The following is an 18,596-nucleotide window of genomic DNA, read 5'->3' on the forward strand; positions in this document are numbered from 1 at the left end:
TGCTCCCTCTGGCTTAAACTAATTAAAAGGCAAGGGCATCGTGCTGCTCTTGTGGACTCTGAAAGTGCTAGGAATATGTATTGGGAAAAACTGAGTAGCTTATGTAGCATTGCTCTACATATGGTCTTCTGCAGAATAAAAAACTCACAGCAAAGCAAATAAAGTGTTTGGGAGGGTTTTTTAGCTTTGCATGGACATTTCACTACCAATAAAGCCAGCAAAGCACAAAATCCAGCTGGATGGTAGACTATGTCAAACCACGCTTCTTCAACACAGCCATTCTCTGGGGGAGGACCAGAGTCAGGATTTAGGTTGTCTGTCTTTCTCTGCAGATTTCTTCTCAAAGAAGACAGATGACTTCTTGCAGCTCGGTGACAGGGTATGAGTAAGATTTGGGGAATGCGCCATAAGAAATGATCGTTTGCAAGCAGAAGAAATAAAAGCAACATTGAAAGATACTTGCCTGTGCTGCCTAACACAGTTGTGGTAGTGGCATCTTGTGTCACTTAAAATGCCATGTGCATGCTTGTACATATTCTGCTGGACATGGAGCTAACACCTCAACTGAATTAAATTTGGTTTAGTTTTGTAAATTTATGGGGAATTTACAAAGTGGTTGGTCAAGGACAAGATGCAACATTCATGCTGCCTTATGAAGAGCTGAAGAGCGACATTAATTTTGAGTGATTCTGGATTGATCTTTTTAAATATTAACCAGAATTCAGCTAAGCAATGGAGCAAAACAAAAACTACTCCCTATTTCCTTTCTTGGAAATATTTGCTTTGTTAAGGCCAGCTGTCCTGGCCTTCAGAATGACCATCCTGAGATCAGCAACAACAGTACAAATCTGTCTCTTCTTCTACTGTGCAGCATCCAGGGCTGTGAAGAAACATGACTGTCCTCGGGAATCCAAGGCAGCCTATACCCATCTTCTCAGGCGTTCCTGGAAATGCTTGTTTGCATTTTATTTTGCTCTCAGGCATTCAGGAAAAAATTCAGAGAACACTTAATTCTCCCTGAACTGTCTCTTTTTATATTTCTTATTTGTTTTTAAGGCTGTAGGTGTGGAAGAGCAGAGTGCTATTTGCTGTTGTGAGCTCACACGAGGGCTTCTGTCCTCTTCCACAGTCACAGAACTCCTTTATTTAGAGTTACACAGTGAAACATCTCTGGGGCTGCACAAGTACTGGGATACATGAATAAAAATTAAATTAATCAAACCATCAATATATTATTTAGGTTTTGGGGCATTTATGGTTATTTTTGCATCTGGGAAACAAAGGAGAAAGCCAGCGCCGTACCATCAGCCAGCTGGAGATGGGCCAACACCTGGATACACACACACTCTCACACCGTCTCCTTCTTCTTTTCAATACTTGCACAAGATTTTTTTTCAAAGCTTCCTAAACAGCTGCATGTCTTCTCTTTTGGAGAGAGGAAATGGAAAACAGGAGCCGTGACCGAGGCTGTCGGAAGCAGTTGCAGACCAGCCACAGTGGGCTTTCTGCCCGGGTGATGCAAGGAAACAAAAGCCAGGAGTGGCTTCATCTGGTGTCAGAGTGACAGGTCCTTCTTATCCAGGGGAGAGAGGATGGAAAGCGTGATTATTGGAGATTTCCTCTAAGTTTGTGGTTTTATATATATATTTCAATGATAAGTGTGGTGAAAGGGCAATCTTCTTGTAACTCTTTGGGTTGTAGGGCAGATTGAGCTCCACAGATGTTGTTACTTTGATTGTCACACAGTCCAAATCAGTTTAGTGCTGGTAAAACATTGCTTTATCCATGAAAAGCAATCTCTGTCTCCAGCCTGGGCTGTCAGCTCTTCAGTGTGCACTCTGACTTTCTCTGCAACAGATGTTCTTCTCCAAGACTGTAATTTTCTATGAGGGGAAACATTAGATAGAGGTCTGATTTATCAATTTTCTTGATAAAAATGATGTGGCTTTTCATAGTAAATTGATATTATTTTTAGAATGACATTTTTGCCACTCACTGAAATAAAAAACACAATACAATGATGACTTCAAATTTTTTTAAACTTGTGCACATGAAATCAATGAGTTATCCAACTGAGAGGAATTACTTATCTTCTTTCTTACTTTTCCCTCCTCAAGCACGGCTTCTCCCACAAGGAAAGGTGGTGTGTCAGCAGGATGTGCATTAAAAATGTAAGTGCACTTTCCTCTTGAAATCGTGCAACATGCCAGAAATACCTAAATGGAATAACCTGACTGTGGGATTAACAACTGCAACCTGTCAAAACATCAACCTAAATCCAGCATTGGTCACTTGACTATAAGAAACAAATCCTGATAATAACTTCTGCTTCCCTACTGAATAGTGTCTTTCAGTAGTGTGTCTGTGAGACCATTGAATGCCTCACACATCATTTCCCCAACCTCAGCACTGGATGGCTACATGGGAGGAACAATAATTAGCATTTCCTGAGCTAGAAGACCCATCCATCCACACTCTTGCTGCTCCATCTTAAGTAATGCACACGTCCTTATGTGCATGTAATTTCTGCATGAGAACAGGATCTATAATAGCTAAGCAGTAAGCTCATAAGGAGCTCTGCCTCACCTGAAGGTATAATCCTTTATTTGTAACATCCCAACTAGTTGCCACTGGAAAGGATTATGGCTCCAAGTGAGAAATGGACAGGACCTGTGGAACCTAAGAGGTTAAGAGGTGGATTTTTTCCCACACATTAAAATTTCTCTGAGATACATTTACTTAAAAACAAAGGAGGCACTTGGGTGCACTTTGCCTGCAGAAATGCTCCTGAGTACGTTTGCTCCTGGTATGTCTTGCTAATGTCTGCCTGTGTTTTACTTTATTGCTGAAAAGAAATGGATGAACTATACAAATTGTAATATAGGGAAAAATCTGAAATAACAAAAAGTACCCATGCTTTAATCCTGTGGAAGTAACGACAATGAATGTTATCTGACATGATTTTACCAGTATAGTAAAATGTGGGTATTTCCACTAAAATCAAAACAGATGAAACAGCAGAGACTCGAGATCTGACTTGAATTTAGCACTAGGTAGTTTTGCCTGTCCCCTGCTGAGCCCTGCTGAGTGGTGCAGGCTTGCCCGAGGAGGGGGTGAGGTGTGCTCAGTGGCAATGAGGCCACTATCTCCCCACCCAGCCCTTCTGCGAGGTGCAAACCTGCAGACCCAGCCCCGCAGGACTGTAATGGCAATTCCTGATCATCCTGGGGAGCATTGAAGTATCTTTTAGTTTTTCAGGAAAACTAAAATGGATACTAAACTAGCCTGCTCCAGTGACCTGGCCTCACTCACATCTCAGATTATAAGTACAGGCTTGTACTCATGGCCTGACTCTGTCCTCACAGTTTGTGCCTGAAGGGCTGGGGTAGAAATAGGATAGGGGGAGATTGCTTGCTAGGACAGGCACCAAAAATAAAAGGCATCTGAGCAACAAGTGGAATCACAGCGCTGCTTTTCTGCTTGGCACTTTTATGTGATCTTTTCCTCTTCAGGACATTTGTGGGAGGCTGTAAATATATAGCCTGTGCAATTGTAACTTTGGAAATGAGGGTCCCATGTCCCTGTGCTTGGGACTGAGCACTGTGGTATGCACTGGATGCTGGTGCTCTCATGGAGGGCTTTGTTGCTGGGCCCTGCCTTCCAGCAGCTTAGGAGAGGGAAAAGAGAAGCTTTGAGGTTGGTGCTGCTTGTGTGGCACAAGTGAAGGCGCTATATAAGGATGGGAAACATTTGTCCTAATTTGGGATTGCAATACAGGGCTATTCTGTCTCCCTTCATCCTTACTCCATCATGGCTTGCACAGAAATCCCAGTGCGCCCATGGCAATGAGTGGCTGGGACATGGCCTGTTCTAAAACGTGCACTGAAACTTCATTACAAGGCCTCAATTGCCCCAAAATACTCAAGACTGGACAAGCTTCTACCCAGAGTCCCTCCCATGTGGGTGCACAAAGGGCACACAAAAATTTGCCTGTGCCTCTCTCACTGGGAACGCTACTTGTAGCTGTGAGCAAAACTGCTGGATTAGGGATGAAATGTAACCTCTGCTGCTTTTCATGACATGCTGGTTTCACTTACAGCACTGGGACCTGGATGGCCTGGGCGTGCCGGGGATGCGCTGCACCATGAATGCTGTGGGACAGGTCATAAAGCAAATGAGGCCCTTTCCCTCCAATTGTTAAAGCCCAAATTCTGCCTGGAGCTGGCGCAAGCTAGTGAAATTCATTTTACCAATCCAGGCTGACTCCAGAATATCCCTGCTGCTTAGTTTCTGGTTACGGCGTCCAGGGAGAAGCAAACCAAGCCAGAAGGGTGACCCAGCCCTCTGCCTGCTAACTCTGAGCCTGGAAGATGATACTACCAAGTGGTGGCTATTTACAGGAGGCTGTGACTTTGTGCAACACCTGTAAAGTCCTCTGAAGCTTAGGAGTGAGGACAGGGAAGTTTTGCTCCATGAGTAACTCCTCAGCTCAGCAGAACAGGCCAGGCAGTAAAATAACGCTAAATGAAAAATTACAGGGTGAATTTGGCCTCATAATCACACACAGATAATTTGGTGCTTGAACAGAGTCAGCTGAATATAAACAAGCCTACAATGTGCCTCATTAGTTGCAGCTATTTTTCTACCAAGCCCCATGGAAATATGAAGTGGTTTCACTCTGCAATTTGCGATAGAGTTTGCTATTAAACGCTCTCAGTTTAATTGTGGCGATGCATCTCGTTTTGGAAGCTTTCACAGCCACCATGTAAAAATAGCAGAAGATGGCAGAAGCCAATTCTCTGGCACAGATGTCCTGCTCCATTTGCTGTGTGCTCTTAGAGCAGACAGGTGTGCTGGGTGAACCTGAGCTGCGAAGCACAATAATGCTGATGGCAGGGAGAGGCATTTCGGGACAAGTGGCTTTCCTCTACCAGTGACACCACACAGGGTAGGGTGTTACAGGTTTTGGCTGTCCGAACAGTCCGACCTTCATCCAGCTTTGGCTTTCTATTCGTAGTTACAGTGACAGACCCGTACATCTTCACACAGATATAGTACCTAATGTTAATCATATCTGACTGTTTTGTGCTCTAATCCTGTGACCTGCCAAGGATGAGATCATGCTGGGCTGCCATATATCAAACTCTCACATCAGCCTCTTGTTGACTTTGGCCATATATTGCCAGAGCAATGAAACAAGAACATTTCTAACCTTGATATGCCAGAGCTTAAGAAACCAATGTAAAACATTTTTGCCTGATTGGGGGTATAAAGCCTTCTCTATAAAAGTGTGGATTATTTTAATCTGTGTGCTTTAGATTAAAGAGAAACCTGTGAGTAAGTGAAGGCCAAAGCTGATTAGGAGCCAGGTGAGCATGCCAAGCCCAGAGCTCTTTGTTTCAATGACAGAATACAGCCACTGTATCCACAGCCATAAAAGTCTATTGCCTGACACAACCAAAACAAACCCGCAGACTATTTGGCTGATTTGGTTTGTCAGTCACACTGCACAGATCTGGGCTTTCAGCAGTCTGAATATGACCAAAAGGGGATCATCCAATCTGTTCGAAGAGCTCTGGACTTGCTGCTGGCAGGTGACATGTGGCCAAAAAGAATTAATGGGAACATGGTTTTGGGAGAATGAAAATAGCTGTCAAATGTTTATCCAGCATCTCTCTTTCATCCTTGCAGCCATTGCTAGTGATGCACAATCACCATGGTGTGCCTCATGCAGCTTCTGGATATTATAGAACCTGTGATAGATGATGAAGTTGTGGCTTTACTCACTGCCATGAGAAGGACAGGTCTCATTCACAGGGGAAGCAACAGTGCAGAGCTTTCTGAAGCAGAAGGTGCCCACAAGTCTTATCTGTACAAGTAGAGCTCAGTGATTACCCGCAAACTCGGTGCCACATGCAGCAAGGATCTTCCCCAGCCCATTGTCCGGTTTTGCCACAGTGGGACAGACTCATCTCTTCACCAAGACCTTCTGACTCCTGTCTCTGCACACGTGAGCAGCCCTTCTTGGAGAATGTCAGAGCAATTTCACAGCGCCTATTTTTCAGGAGCATGTACTGTGATGACACATGTCACCCAGTGTCATCTGTGCCTGAAAAAATATAGCATTCAAGAGTAAACACTTGGCAGAAACAACAGTACAGGCTCAAATTTAGACAGCAATAATTTATGCTGTGCAGATCCTGGCTTGCTGGAAGGGGGCACGCTCTTTGGAAGGCAGGCAGGAAAATATGTTGCTAATTTTACTAGACAACTTCTGCCCTCCCCTCTTTTTCCTTTTGTAGTTGCCAGCCGTCCTGGTTATTCTTAAAATAGAAACATCTGATGCCTTGTTTAACTTACTCCAGGGCCTGCAGGGAGGAGGAGGAAGAGGGGATAAATCCCCTCTCAGCACTGTGTCCGTCAGACTCTTCTCTGCCAGGAATTGCATCCCAGTTTGCCACCTGCTGCCAGTTTCACACTTCCTCCTCGCTCTCCTTTTCCTGCCCCAACTTTGTGACGGATTGGGGACTCCCCCTGCCATTGTCCCACTGTCTCACACCACTCTCTGACACTTCTTGTGCGGCAGTGTGCTGTGCAGGCACGATGCAGGTGACAACTGGCATGTAACAGGGGACTGGTCTGTGCCACGCAGGCAGGGCACCTACTCCTGCAGCAGGGAGAGAAGCTCAAAGTGCAGAAGGGGTATCTCAGTGTAGTTCAAATGGAGCTCTCCCTGAATTTCAATGAGCCCATTATTGTTGCCTGCTTGCTCACAGTTAATCCCCCCATGTGGTATTAGCTTCAAGGGGGATGACTTGGTCGTGTTTTTGTGCTGCTGAACACACTGAGCTAGCTGTGAGAGGGGCAGATTGTGCCCCCAAAACGTTTGAGTGCTTCCCAATCCTCGTATGATGATTGCTGTCTAAGATTGCAGTTCTCCTTATTTCTCCTTCCCACAGGGGATTGCCTTTCCCCCAAATACAGATGAGAAATACAGTTTGATCTGTGTTTTATTCTGAAGGAAGTACATGGAGAAAACCTGCGAGAGGCTTCATGAGACACCCTCATGGGGCAGAGTTTTTTGGCCCTTTTCTCTGAGAAAGATGCAGACAGTACTAAGAGGTGATGGAGCCTTCAGTGGTGAAGAGCCTGTGAGGTCTTTATGGGCTCAAAGCAGCAGAGCATCCCTCCCCAGAGGAGACAGGAGCGCAGCTGAGCACAGTGAAGGAGCTCCAGCCACAGAACTGTAATTCCAAGCCCACCTCCCCTGTAATCAGGTTGCAGCTGCATCTGCCCCATCCCATTTGTTCCAGGGACAGCCATGGGACAGTTTTCCAGAGAGGATGCCCTGCTCCATATGGATCTGGAGGCTATTTCTTTTTTTTTTGGAAGGGGTTGTAATGCAGCCAGGATGCCATTGGACTAAATTCCATCCAAGCCACATCTTATACAATTTTCTAGTCCTTCTTACCCTGCCAGGTCAAAAATTGTCCCTTCTTCTAAAAACCTCAATTACAAAGCAATGAGGAATGTAATGGAGCATGGAAAACACCAGTGAGAAATACATTCAGATAAAAATATTAGAAAACTTTCCTGGGAGAAATCTCCTGAACCCTGGAGGTATAAGAAACTTCTCTCCTTGACTTCTCTCTTTTTATTGTTTAACAAGCAGTCCCCACCCTCATGTTTGGTTTCAAGGTGGTCAGACCTTGGAAATGTAGTCTCTTTGTGTATGTCGTATCTCTGTTTTCTCATGGCTTTGTAGTGGAACAAGGTACAAATATCAAGGTCCAGTGCAATATACAAATTAATATTAATACAGAAATATTAATGGTGTCTCCATTTGGCTAAGGACAACCTCAGTTTTGCAAGAAGGAAGCAGGATCTCTACAGTTTCAGGAATGTTTGAGCATTGTGATGGAGACCCACAAAGCACTTACATGTCCTAAAGCTGAAATGACCAACAGGCTTCCAACTATTTAAAAACCAATGTGACTTTAGAAATTTCTATTTAGATAGATGTGACAACGGCAGAGGCATGTGAGAGGCCCATGCTAGCTTTCCTCCAGGACTGCAAACACAGTTTGGCCATCTGGCACCTGAGACTAGGAAGTTTAAATTGGATTTTAATAATACATTGCACTGTCTGATACCAAAGGAAACTCACTCTGCTTACACCTTGAAGACTGCAGCCTGTGCTGAATCACAAAGCGTGGAGGAAATCTGCTGTTTCTTTTCAAAAGGGTGTCGAGCACTTTGCTATAAAGAAAAATAAAACCAACCCCACAATAAAAGTAAATGACTTAAACTTGTCATTTCTGTTTTACAAAGGAAGTGGCAATTAAGTGACATGTGTGTAAATTCCCCAGCAATACTGCTGAACACAAAGCACACACCAATTTGATTCTGCTCTTGGGAATCCTTTACCAACCCACCGCCTAGAAGGAAATGATCACACTAAACCCATCATTTCTTCATGAGCTCTGAAAAGTTGGGGTTTCTTTCCTCGTTTGTTTCTCCAGAGAAACTGAAAAGTTTGGAGATTGAAAACCTAATGATAGCTCTTAAAACGAACTGACTTTTAAAATTAGAGACTAATGCAAGAGACAGGAGAGAAGAAAGATGGTAGTTAGCAAGGTTTGCCACTCCTTACAAACTTGGTATTCCATCTTGAAACAGCTGGAAATCATTTCCTGCTCTGACCCAGGCAAAGCATTATCCCTGGGTCCCAGGGCAGCATGCATGGCTTGCATGGCTCCCTTTCACTCCTTCCCACTATCACCTGTGTAAAGGCTTCAGTTCCTAAATAGCTGGGGTAAATTATTAATCACACGTGCTCTTTAACTAGCTACCACAGGGTTTTCACCTTCCAAACTGGAAGCAGCTGAATTTTTTCCTTCAGGATGAAAAATATGTCTGGATGCAGGCATGTGGGTTTCTCTGCATCTTTCATAATGTGTTTGCTAAAGAAGGCTAAAAAAAGGTTTCTGTCCATCTCTGCCCACCTGTGTCCTCTGTACTTGTTGCAGCTTGAATTGCAAAGACCACAGTGATGCATATTATGTTGAGGAAGTCTCACCAGAGCTCCCTGCAAGGGCAGGACCTCTACCTGGCCACCACCACCTCGTGCAACAAGTGATCCTCAGAGGGTTTTGGGACAACGGGTACCTGGTCTGAAATCTGAGCCAAAAAATGTATGCGCCTCACAGGAGGGATGGAGGTGGATGGGCTTTGAGACAAGGGCCGTGTTGTCTGAACACAGAGCTGGCTGCAGGTGACCATCCTCAATCCAGATGTAGAGCCAATCCCATCTTCACTGGCCTGCAGACATTGTCCCTGGATGTGTGCTGAGAAGTGGTGAAATGCAGTGATTAGCTGCACAATAAACACTGTGTCATGGAGAAAATCATTGGCCAAAAGGTCTGCAGCTGAGCTGGAGAGACACCAGCCCTTGTTTTATCCCTGCCTGGGGAGCCTCAGCCCTACTCTGCACTGCCAGATTTGGCATCACCAAGCTCTTGGTGCATCTGCTCTGTAGTTGAATCAGCCAGCCTCCACGCTGCCAGGCAAGAGCTACAGGTTTGTTGTCAACGCAGCTTTATGGGACATTACAATCCTCCCCAACTTTACATGCTGGGAGAGGTGAACCAATTATCTGTTTCCCTGGAGATTACCTACCACTTTTGTTTGTCCTGCTAACAGCCCTTCTTCTCCATCAGCAGTTACCTTCTGGAGGTGGTCCATCTGCTGTGCATCGAGCACGCAGCTGCAGTAGGCTACATCTGCAGCACATCTGCAGACAGGGATGGAATGCATCTGCCACATTTCTAAGGCTAGCATTCTGGTTCCCTTGAACCCAGACTCTGGCTTCATGCACTGGTCTCTCTGAAATGTTGCCTTTCCCAGGACATGCACCTGCTGTGCAGGGGGAGGGTCTCTGGTCCGTCTTCTGCACAAGGGCAACATCATTCCTGGCAGGTGTTTGCCCCCTGTCAATGGTGGGGACCTTCAGTGATGGAGAAACCACAGCTTTCTTGGTCTTCTCCAGTGTTTCCTTATATTCACTTTTAAAAGTCTTCCATGCCCTATCGTCTAATTTCTCACTTTTACCATTAAATAATTTTCCCCTAGACCTGACTATACTTCCCTGACTGCCCTTTTGGTCCATCCATCTTACAGCTTGTCTTTGCAGTACTCTTGCCCAAATTGCGCAGTTCAGTCCCACTGAGGGCTTTGAGAGAAGACCATCAAGTGGAGAAGTGCAGAATTACCTTGTGTTTCCACACTGGGACACATGTTCATACATCCAGTACAAGACTTACCTTGTTTACAGCAACAAGATACCATTGAGTTATGTTCAGCCTGTAACCCACTTCCCCAAAACTCCTCCTGGTAATTCCCTGGTGTGATTGTGCAAAGGTGTTTTTTGCTGTGCAATACAGAATTTTGTGTTTGACCAGTCAAATGTGAGTCTGGATATTTCTTAAACTATTATTTTTTAAAATTCTCAGTCTATGCATTAACCTACATGCAACCTCTTCTAGCTTCATGTCACTAGCAAAAGATCCTTCTTTTCTATTCCCAGGTTGTTACTGAATATGTGAAGTGCCATCAGACTTGGCACAGACCACAGATCACTGCCTGAGCACCCTTTCAGCCTGTGAGATGAGACTATGGCACTGAGAACTGCTCTCCAGCTATGGTTTTCCAGACACTTTTGCAACCACCTCAAATAATTTAATCTACACAATAGTTTCCCAGCTGTGAAAAGTGAAGATATGTGACATTTACTGACTCTCCCCCTAACTTGTCATGAAAAAAACATTTAGATTGGTCTGGCAGAACTCAATACAATTAGATCTGTTTGATGCATGCTGGTTGTTATTAATCTCCTTATTTTCTCCCAAGCACTTACAAAATCGTGTGTGGTTTGTTACAGGAGGGTTTATGGAAGTGATGTTGAGCAGCTGTGAGCTACCAGACTTAATGCTGGAGTCCTGAAGTCCATGGTAACCAGCCTCTGTCAGGAGTACTGAGGGCAAAGACATGCTTTAGGTCCTGGATATTTTGAATGTTCTGTGCATGGCAAAATAATAGGACTTATGATATTTAATTAGAACAAGTATCTTTCCTATCCATGCAGAAATGTGCTGTAAGTATTTTGCAGGCAGAATAGGAGTGTTCAATAGGAAATGCTTGGGCAGCCCTGGAAGATGTGGCAAAGCTGAACTCACCTCCTGCTTAGGTGGAACTAAGCCCCGACTTGCTCATGGCAGGGCTCCTTGGAGTCACATGCAAGAGGAATAGGATGCCAGGCTTCTTGGAAGGCAAACAGGGGCACATTGGGTGCTCTGGGGGTGAGACAGCAACTAAGGTTTTGGTTCACTCTAATGGATTCTGGGTGTCCAGGGCCATGGGTCTGGGGTTAGGCTCAGACCTTTTCTTGGCTACCTTGTACACAGTTGTCATGTACTCCTAAGGAACTGCAATTGTTCACAAAAAAGGAGGGCAGATATGGGCCTTGAGAGAGAAAAAAACCCTTTATGTATGTGTAATTATTGCAAATGGAGGATCCATGAGTCTTTTCAGGTGTGTAGGCAAGGAGGAATCTCATGGCTGCCTCCAGCACAACTGGATGCACTGAGGGGCACTTAACCCCAATGGCTTGGTCTGGAAAAAAATAGTCCTCCCGTTAGTAGTACCTCCACAGTTTCCCTTATTGCTGGCCTAAGAATGTGTTTCAGGTCCTTAAACGTGGCAGGAAATACCCTGGATGAGTAAGCTGCTCCCCAGCTCCAATGAGCACATTGCTCCTTCTACAGCACTCACAAACACACGGTGTGGTTCAGTTTCCATTCCTGATGTTTTCCTGCACCAAGCCTAGATGCCCTTAGGTTTTTTTCTAATTTTATTCTACGGCATGGTGTACTTGTTTCTATGTATTTTTCTCAGAGGATCACTGCATCAATAGGGTCTGTGTAATTCCAGCCATGACAGGTGCCTTCAGCTGCTGCTGAAACTATGTAAGGCACCCAAAAATAAGTAAAACTGCAAAGTTTCAGGACAAATCTAGCTTATAGGGATTTATTGCAGCCATGAAAGAGGAGGGGGCTGGCTGGAACTGAACCCCCCCCAGGCTCCTATCTTGTGGCAGGATGTACTGAGCTCTGCCCTTCCCACATGAGCACAAGGGGAGCTACTTCCTGCAGTGGGAACTCTATGGCTGGTGTTTTCAGAGGAAGATCTGGTTTCTGCTGTGCCAAATGCCAGGTTCTGACAAGCCAGGCAACGTCCTCTGCGTACGCCTTCTGGTTAGGATCTGGGGGACGTGTAGAAATCGTGCCTGAACTATGAAAACAGTTCTGTTCTCACATCAGAGGTTCCAGTACACCCGCACATAGGAGCGCTCATTCCCTTTAAACAGACCTGGTTTTTATCAAAATTAAAAAAAAAAAAAAAGGAAAATGGGGGAAAAAAAGAAAGGCAAGTGAGCCACAGTTTTGCTTCTGTGATTGCTTAAGCCACTCCATCTGAAGTCAAAGTGCTGAATTTCCAAACACTCTTTATGGGTAATTTCCCTTCACCTTCTCACATCCTCAAGAGAAGTGTGATTTTCATAACCACTGTATTTGGGGTTTTCTTACTCTCTCTATAACTTTTTCTGCCATGTAAGATATTTTAGATCAGGCTTATAAAAAAGGCTAAGGAATATGACTATGGTCATCCAAAAGTTACTATTCTTATGGGATAATTTGACTAATGAAAATTTAATTGTATTTCAGGGAACTGTATGCCATTTTGGTGCATTATTTTTGTACCTCACAGCTTGTGCTATTAAAAGATTGCAGCTGATACAGAGTGATATGGGAGGATGCCAGCTGGATTCAGATAATTTAATCAGATTACTCTGGCTTTGAAATCTCTTCATTGGTTAGTTATGAAATTTCCTATTAATTTTAGGGCATTCCTGCTTGCTTCTGAGGGCTCTAACAGCATTAGCTTGAAACCTCAGAAATTATTTGAGAAAGAAGAGATATTTGATGTTCTTGTTCTTACTCTGTTTCCCTCTAGTCATTTTTTTCTGAAGTTCCAGCTTGGGATGGGTGTTGAATAGTTTCTGAAAGTATGTGAGTGCACTTTATTTTAAAGGTTGTTGTCCGCATATCCAAAATCAGCTGCCTTTACACATTTGAAAGACTTAACTCCATTTTCATGTGCAGTCCTTTCTACAGCTTTTAAATTTGGAAATTTCTTGTTTGAATAAAAGACATGCAGCTGCAAAAGCCTGTAAAATAGTTACAAATTCAGTTTTTTCCCCTGCATTGATACACTGGGGTGGATCATAACAGTTACTGGGTGGGCAATACTTGAGTGGAAGAAAAAGCAACTACTAGTGCTGGATACCACAAGCAGAAAGAGGAATAAATAACTGAAGCCCAACTAACTTCATGTTGCTGGGAAAAAATGCCCACCAGAAGGACATCAGATAACAGAGCACTCTGCCTAGCAAGGTAATTATGATTCAAACAGGAGATTTCTTCAAGGCAAGATGAGATAAACTCTCCCCAAGTATGGTGTTGGCAGCATGGTGGCACAGGAGGAAGGTGAGGGGCTGTGGGCTCCAGCTGGTGTACGGTGACTTGCTTCCCTTCCCAACACTTCTTCATTGCCTTTAGCCTCTCCTGTTCCCAAAGGACACACGGGCAGGAGGCTGGCAGGACGCCCACTGCATTTCACAGGAAGGAGCCAGGGCCAAGATAACCAACATCAGATAAACCCAACATCAACCCTGTTTTGGACACAGGACAGATGGATGCACCAAATAAGGACAGTCAGGGTCTGATTTCCAAGGGTTTGAGCTTATCTGAGCCTGCTTGCTCACTTCTTATCGAGTGAGGATGTATCTGGTGCCTGTGCTGGTGCCAGTCCTGGCTGGTTTTTTTTCAGCTTCTTATTACAGAGAAAAGGGAACTTCTGCTGTGTTTAAAGAGCAGGGGTGGGAAGAAAACCCCACTGACAGCATATGCCTTATGACAGCACTAGCACATTCATTGTGAAAGTGATGGGCAGCTAATGATGTCAGTGTAGGAAAAAACCCAAAGCGTGTTTGTTTTCTTTTTTCTCTCAAAAGCTCTGGCCTGAGAAGGGGCTGCAGAAACAATCACTGCCTGGGAAATCAGGGCAGTATTTAAAAAAAAAAAAAGAAGTGGGGGAGAAAGGAGGATATATAAGTAGTGCCAGCTGGATGTGAAATCAATCTGGCATTTCAAAATAATGAAAATATTTCTTTCCCATTCATTTGGTCTGGCATGTAACATCAGCGCTGCTGCCACATCATTATTCAGAGTTAGCATGCCAGAAAGGAGACACCAGCAGAGACCCAATTGCTGCTCAGCCCCCCCCAGAACAGGACATTGTTGTGGGACAGTGCCGCAGATACAGCACCACAGAGAAGGATGCTCCAAGCAGGAGCATTCCCTGGATCCAGGACAGCAGATAGAGAGGGGCCCTCAGAAAAAAAAAACCAACTTTGCAGTTTGCAGGAGTAGCCACAGAAAAAAGGGAGGGGCAACTGCAGCTGAGATAAAAGGGGGCTGATGGCAATGGCACAAGCTTTTCTATGTAAAATCTTGCATTATTTGAGTCAGGCCTAATTAATTCAGTAGGCATTTTAGGTCAGAGCTTCCTATACACAGGAGATGAGAAGAATGTCCACAAAACAAATGGCACAGCATTGTGTCAGTCTCTGTTGGCTGTTCTGAGCATCCCAGTTTGGAACAGGAGGATTGAACTTCTTCAGTCCTCTCTAGCTGACCCTTGTTCCCAGCCACCTCTCTTGGAGTTATGCTGCCACCGGTAAGTGCTGTCAAAACAACAAGGAAAAGCAACTTTCACTTCCCTGGGCTTTGGGTACACACACAGCTGCTCCCCTTTTCTACAGCCAAGTCTGGGAGCTGTGGGGATGAGGAGCCATTCCAGTGAATGATGCACCTTGTTGAGCAGGTAAACCTGGAAGAGCTGAGCAGGGAGATACATTCCACACTTTGCTTTAATGCCTGCACAGGGGCCACTCTGTGGTTAAGATGAGCCAGAGATGCTGGAGAGCCAGAAAAGCCCATTTGTGCCACAGGGGTGCAGGCTGTTCCTGTGCTGGGACAGGTGTCACAGAGCTGTTCAGGAGGAGGTGGCACCTCCCCATCTGGGGAGAGGCCATGTGCTCAGCCTCTCGGACACTCCACCCCTGGTCTAGGGTTGAGATTGACATTGCTTTTTGTAAAACAAGATGTGCCAGAAGCTGTGTGTCACACATTCCAGTTTTCAGCTGGAATGGACTTAGCAAGGGAAAACTTCAGACCTACCTGGACAGGCAACAGAGGGACACTGGTGAAGAAGAAGGACCAAAAACAAGTTGGGAAAATGAAAGGAGTCTCCGTGGACTGATAAAAAAGGAAGCTGCTGTAAATCAAGCTGAGTTAGACCTTGCAAATGCAGCAAGAATCTAAGTTCTTTCTGTGGTGTAAAGAGAAAGCAAACAAGAGGTGAATAAGGAGCAGTGAGGGAAGAGGCAGGAGGTGTTCAAGTAGTCCATCAAATTAAAAACCCATTATAATTCAGTTTTCTACAAGCCTATGTTAAATACTTGGGGTGAAATCAGGGAAAGTTTTAGGAATTAGGGCCTGAAAATTCAGGGACACACACCATGGGTAAAAACAAAGCCAATCAGTGCACCTTACCACAGAGATAAAATCATCTCCATGCCAGACCCCCTAAAGCCTCATCCACTAGATTGCATGAAATCTTTAATCCAACATTAACTACTTTTTCTGTAAACCTACTCAGTCAGAGGTGCTAACCCACATTTAGAAAATTATTCTATAATTATTTAACTTATATTTAATTTATAATTATAATTCTATAATTATATAATAATCTCCCTAATCTAGGGAGATTATTCCTAGCCAGCTGGCCACTGTTGCCTTGATGTTACAAAAGGCCTACAACAAAATTTGAAGGGCAAATAAAAATTAAAAGTGTGTTCAGGATGAAAAAAACCCTACCTCAGTCTGAAAAAATTCAGACTAGGGTTAGCAGGGGTGGCTCAAGCTAGCCTAGTCTGAATGACAAACAATAGATGGGTAGGTAATTGATACAAAATTGATTTTCTAGGCAGGAGAGATTAAATAGACCTAATACAGCTGAATTTCGACAGATGATTTTGATGTGTAGATACCTGGAAAATTATCAGGGAAGTTGAAGAAGATGGGCATTAGAGTAAGAATGATGAGATAGGTAAAGGTATGGCTCACAGTGAGAAACAGCTCTTGTGTTTTAGGGGAGCATCAAGCTGGAGGGAACCTGCCACTGGCATTCCTTACACATTGGTCCTCGATTTGCTTTTCTGAAATACTCATAGGACTGCTTTTGGCACAGACAAGTGGGAGCACCCTGGTGAACCCTTCTTTATTGCACTGTGACTACAGAGCAGGATCAGGGCAGTTTTGGTGAAGAACTGGCTGAGTTTGAGGAGAGGGCTAGTATATGGAAGGTGAGATGGGGTAACACAGAACTGCAAAGTGATGCACAAAGGAAATGTTGTGCTATGCTCTGGGAAATTTGTCCATTGAAAAGCATCTGGCCTGGGGAGACCATGGAGAACAAATGCAAGGTGGCTGTGAAAATGCAAGGCAGACCAAATAGGTGCAAAAGCTAGCATGGAGGAGGGACATACAGAGTCCTAACAAAGGCACTGGCAAGCCCTGAATTATACAACTCACTTTCAGAAGAGAGATATTTTACTGAAATCAACTGCAGATAAAGATATAAAACTGGGTTAAGGGGAAAAAAATTACCTAATTGATGAAAGGTAAGTAAAATATTTGGCTTGTTTTCCTTAGCAAAACTGTGGCTGTGAATAGTTATGGTTGCTGTCTATTGAACTAATGCAGGTAACCCCAAAGGAGGGATACAAATGATTTAAGCTGGGCAGATGGTTGACACAAAAACAAAGGTGTCTGAAGTGTCTGCTGTTAACTAAGGCTGGAAATGAGAATATGTCTCCAGCTTGAGAGCAGTGAGGCTCTGGGACAGCCTTCAGACAGAGGCAAATGCCCAGCTGTCATGAAGATGGATTTTGCAGAGGGTGAGAAAGAACTGTAAGCAAGGGGGCAAGACTTGAAGTTATACACGTTTAATTCCCACCCTATCTTCTTCTGTTTGAGTAGCCAGCAATCCCTTGATGAGCCTCACAGCGGACTCTGTTTGCTCTGCACTATATCAATGTTTATCTCATTCACAGTAGAAAATGCAAACCTGGGAAATGGGAATTTCAGCCAGAGTTGGAACGCTGCGGTGCCCTCACTCACAAGCTTTGAAGGGCAGATCTGCCTCCAGGTTTCAGCAGACTGTTCTTCAGTCATCTTCCATTCATCTCTCAGAATGGGAGCTAAGTAACTCCCAGCCTGTTCCATAACGGAGAGACTGGCCTCTCTAAGAGGTAAAGACATTTCCTTTCTTCGCTTGAAACATCATGAACTTTCAAACTTGGCAAGGCTCCTTTGTGTTTGATCTAATAATAAACCCAAACCATCCATTGCATAAAAGTAATGAGTCTGAACTTGCCTGAACTTGCCTCGGGCAGCTGAGATCCAAAGCTCTGTCATTCCCTCAAAAGCCTTTCTCCTCTTTGCAAGGACAGGATGTTGTTGTGACAAGGCATCCTTGCTGTTTGCTCAGCCTCTCTCCCTCGTGATGAAATCCCTCTATAGCGACTCTGGAGGTCCCACTTCAGCTCTGGTTTTTGGGCATACAAAGCGCTGCCCAACTAATCTCCGCTCTTTTCTATGAGTGATTTATGGAAGCTTGAAGGACATTGAGACTCAGCGCATTCTCTGTTTTCCAAAAGTTGGTGTCACGAGAGGGGCACTTTTCCTGCCAGTGGGAACCTGAAAGACCTGATGGGCTTTTCTGGCAGGACTCGATGTCAGTGGAAAGGGCGCCAAGCCGCCTGCGGAGCAGGCGGAAGTACAAATGTGTGTTGGCTTTGACTTCCACTGGGAACTACAGTAAAAATATTTTGACTTGATTTTACAGTTCAGTTTCTCGTTAGCACAAAGCGAATGCTCAGCCAGTGATCAGAAATGCCCTTGCTTAATTTGCATCGGTTCCTGTCCAGTTATTAGGCACAATTGACGTGAGAAGAACAAACAAACAACCTCCACACTGAAGAGTGAGTGAAATACTTCTTCTTTTCTCATCAACTTCTTTGTTGCGGTGCCGGTTCTTTTTTAAAAAGAGAATGGTTCATGTGTCGTCATGAAGTGTTTGCTCTGGGAGGGGAGGAGGGGGAGTCTGCAATGTTTGTTCTGGGTATCTAAATTTAAATGACTAACTTAAGCACATAATCTCCCTAGGCTGCCTCTAAAAACCAATGGAGAGGGAAGGACTTCTCTAATGAGCAGTTCAAAGGCTCTTGCTTTAGTGAGCAATATTTTATTGCCATGCCATACAATGTTACAGGTGTTTGGGTTTTTTTTTAATTTTGCCTTCTTCCATGCTTCTGTTCTCCAGTAGGATGTGAAAAGCAAAACCAAGAAGTT

This window comes from Coloeus monedula, assembly GCF_965178545.1.
Source record: "Coloeus monedula genome assembly, chromosome: 3".
NCBI lineage: Eukaryota > Metazoa > Chordata > Aves > Passeriformes > Corvidae > Coloeus > Coloeus monedula.